Source organism: Armigeres subalbatus, chromosome 3 (genome assembly GCF_024139115.2).
Source record: "Armigeres subalbatus isolate Guangzhou_Male chromosome 3, GZ_Asu_2, whole genome shotgun sequence".
Lineage (NCBI taxonomy): Eukaryota > Metazoa > Arthropoda > Insecta > Diptera > Culicidae > Armigeres > Armigeres subalbatus.
In genome coordinates, this window is record NC_085141.1 from 289,768,226 (window position 1) to 289,772,141 (window position 3,916).

At 38.0% G+C, this 3,916-nt stretch overlaps 1 pseudogene; it reads left to right on the forward strand.

Moving 5' to 3' along the window:
- Window positions 1-3,661, forward strand: LOC134222546 (uncharacterized; annotated as a pseudogene).
- The last annotated feature ends 255 nt before the right edge of the window (window positions 3,662-3,916 follow it).

A 3,916-nucleotide genomic window follows, 5' to 3' on the forward strand; every position in this document is an offset into this window, starting at 1 on the left:
ATGGGTACCGTAGAAAGCGAAAGTCATTCCAACGTGCCTTACAATCGTGTTGGAGAATTCCATTCTTGTAAATATTATTTTCGTTTAAATATTAAGGAGAAATGTGGCTTTCTCTGGTTTGGTTCTGTTACTATCAAGTGGAGACATATTATTATCAATTTTGACCTAAACATTGTTTGTATATAGAATTTTGTGGCCGAATTTTATGAATCATGATCAATAGAGAACAAAACCTGCAAGACTTATTTAAAAAAGAATTACAGATCTTTGATCTGTGATATGATCATGATCGATTGATCGATATATCGATAACTGATCGTTTCATATCCAACCCTGCTACGTCTTCAATCGATAAAATCGACGAGTTAAAATGTCAATCCTTCGATCTGTTTGTTTATTTTTCATGCACGCACACAGCTGATTCGCTAGAAAGTGGCGATCCTCAATCGCTCGGATTCTGAAACGCAATCTGTCCATAATCAAGCCAGTGATAACAGAAAACGTTCTTACACTACTGAAGTGATTGAGCTTATCAGTGAACCGGCTATGGATGAGGTAGAAGCAGATGAAATAATTTCGGCTGCGGACGGATTTAGCGCTGCCACGGACGCAATCTGCTACCAATAAGCAACAGGTGTGCAGCAAAATTCCACGACGACGAGGACTGCAGCAGCAACAACCCAAAATGAGCAAAAACTGCTTCTGTGAATCTGTTGGCAAACTTTCTAATGTTTGCCATGGCCGTTCATCACCTACCACTGTTTCAACAAGGCCACCGTACTGTTTTCATGGCATCCGTCTCTGATGAGCATCGGGGTAAGTAGCTTGTTAAATTTTGGGTAGTAATCGTCCTGTGGCAGAAAATTCATCAAGAATAATCATAAATTCCAATTGTTTTCCTTTTAAATAAAAAGTAGCACGTCATATTCGCTGTTCGCTCAGCGCGTAAATGTATGTGTCGGGTCGAGTTGTTTCTGATGTGAATTAGATCAACTCCACTAGTGGTTTAAAATTATAGGCTTTCAGCGATCGTGTACGTACACACGTTTCACTCACACTTTTACTCGGTTTGTTTGCACCACGAGCAACTGTCGGCAAAATCAAATGGGATTGTTTGCAACCACAACCGTGCGTTCGTGTTGGTGAGAAATGTCGGCGAGACCCTAATTGTTATTACAGTCTTAAAATCTGAAGCCTATGAAACATGACATGTAGGGTAAATCACTACTTGGGCCTATGGACCCCATTCGGCTCACTGCACAGAAAGCTAATGATTTATACTGTTTAGTAGCCGTAGGTTTATGATTGATCATTTTAAAAAGTCTCCTATTTATCTCGCACAATACTCAATTTTTTCAACCATTTATTTCACTCCTAACGATCAATTATAGAAAATAAAATGTAGATTTCAAACTTTTGCTCTTCGTTCAACACCACTGAGCGAAGTGATTCTTTCCACTTTACAAAAGTATCATCAAATAAACACCTACCTGAAAATCGTCACAGTGCTCGATACAACGTTGCTTCAGGCTGTTTATCACCACACAATAATGCTAAACTCAGCACTTTAATCTTTTGTAATTGTTCGTATCACTAGATTTTTATAAACATTTGGAATACATTTAAAATGTATCCTCAAACCGAACAAAAATCACCTCGGCCAAGAACTTCTAGCTGTACAGTGTTGCCAAAGGCCATAAGTCTTATTTTAATATGAAGATAATCCTTCATCGTTAATAGGAAAACTGTCTAATACGTTGAAGCTATCATGTTATTTATAATTCTCTCGATTTCAAAGGTGGAAAGATATTGTTTTAAGTGTTTGGAAGAAATTTGGATGAGTAAATATATCTTCTTAACCAAATAAAAATGATTATGAATAATACCATCTGGCATCTTGTTGTCGTGGAACGTGCATATTTTTGTTTACGTCGCATTTCTACCGTCCGAGAGAGAGATGAGTAAGATGTTGAGAGATTGAGTAAAATATTGCGTATGCCGAGGAGATTTGGGTATGCCGGACAAGCAATCGCATATGACTGAAATAGGTGCTCACCATGTTAATTTAAATCAAATAAAAGCTTTTTCAAGCGGTGTTTAGCAAGAATAACTATTTTTGAAGCAGAGGTGAACCCCATCGCAATATTACACGCCCACAAATTCAGAAAAGTTGCCCTAGCCATAAATATCAATTAAATAATGCAGTCGTGCGCATGTTAGGCCGGGAATGGGGTGAGAAACCCTATGTTATGATATTGGCAACTATGTAGAATTAAGTACTCGTCTATTTCTTCTTATATACAAAACAAAGTTGAGATTTTTACGACCGCGCATTACTTAAAAATGTTACGGTTTAAAATTCAAAAAAATAGTTTTTACTCAAGAATAGACAGCCCAATTTTTGTTAATTTATATTCGTTATCTTCTTTTATTTGATGTTACTATGTCTGAAACTCGATTTGTGCAATTGCACAACATCGAAAATTGAGTTCGAAAAATGTATTGGTGAGGTAACTTCCTTCGGTAGGATTTAATCCCACGAAACAGTACGCTAGGCAGGAGTCTTATTAAGCTACAAGGACCTCCATCGTCCTCCGCAGCTCAGAAGTACTAATGAGATCAAATTTCCAACACCAGGCATAGGCCAATAATCGCAATCTATTTTGAAAACCAACTCTTTTTAGTAACTCAGATTAATATTTATCATATTATCCGCTCTATTTACGAGGAAAAATGTTGTGACAAAACTTAAATACTTTGAAAATTAAAACTCAAACTTTTCGATGAAATGGTTTTCGTACAATTTGCATGAGATTTTGAAAATTTGCATGGAATTTAATTTAAAAAAACGATTTGCGCCAATTATTTGTTTATTTAATAAATAGAAAAAAAAATGTCACGATAAAAGCGGAGTAACGAGACAATAAACCATAAAACGCTTTCAAATACCCATCGTGGAAGAATTTAGTTTTTCAAAACAACTACAATCGATAATTTTCACTTTATAATAGTTTTCATTAATTGACACTGATTGTTTCTTCTCCCCTTCCAGTATTTCATCTTGATGTCCCAAGCTGTACTTACTCTATCCGGAAAACCTACTGACCTATCGGAGCACCAGAAAACTCGAGTTTTCGTTCACTGATCCTACAGGCACTGGCTGGTATCCTCATCACGATCGCTTCCGTGTGCATCTTCCTGAAGGTCCGCATGGGAAGGCCCACTATCAAACTGTCCTGCCATTGTGGTCTCATTACTGTTATCCTTACGCTACTGTCCATTGCGGGAGCATTTTCACCAAATATGGCTACCAACTGCGACACCTGGTGCGACCGATCTCCAAGATCATGCACGGGATCGCCGTTGTGACTTACATCATGGGATCGGTTACGATCGGTCTCGGCGTTTACTCCGCGTGGTTCCAGGAGGACAACGACGGGCACGTTAGACTGGCGCTGCTTTGGGATTATTGCCGTTACGTTGTACGTCAATCACCATCGCAGCTACAATCAGCCGAACCAAGACTGCTCTTCGAAGCACTATGAGCATCATTAACCGTTATTTATACCACCCATTCTCATATACACAATTTGGGAAAATTGTTCGACAATTTAAAACCTGCAACCTAATCAATCACGCTATTATTAACACTAGGTTGTAAAATTTTGGCTTTCGAAGAATATATTTTTGAAACATTTTAAACCAAATTTATTAACTAATGTAATTTTTATCCGATTTGTCCGATTGCTTTCGTCATCGGTCATTAGAAAAAAAGTCGGCCATCACCAGAGTTGTTCCAATCCACCAGATAATGGAAGTTTGCTCCCGATATTAACCACCCAAGCAGGGCCTTCGTTGCAGAATCAATCAGAATGCCAAATTTGAAAATAGAACAGTGGGAAATCGCGAAAAAGAC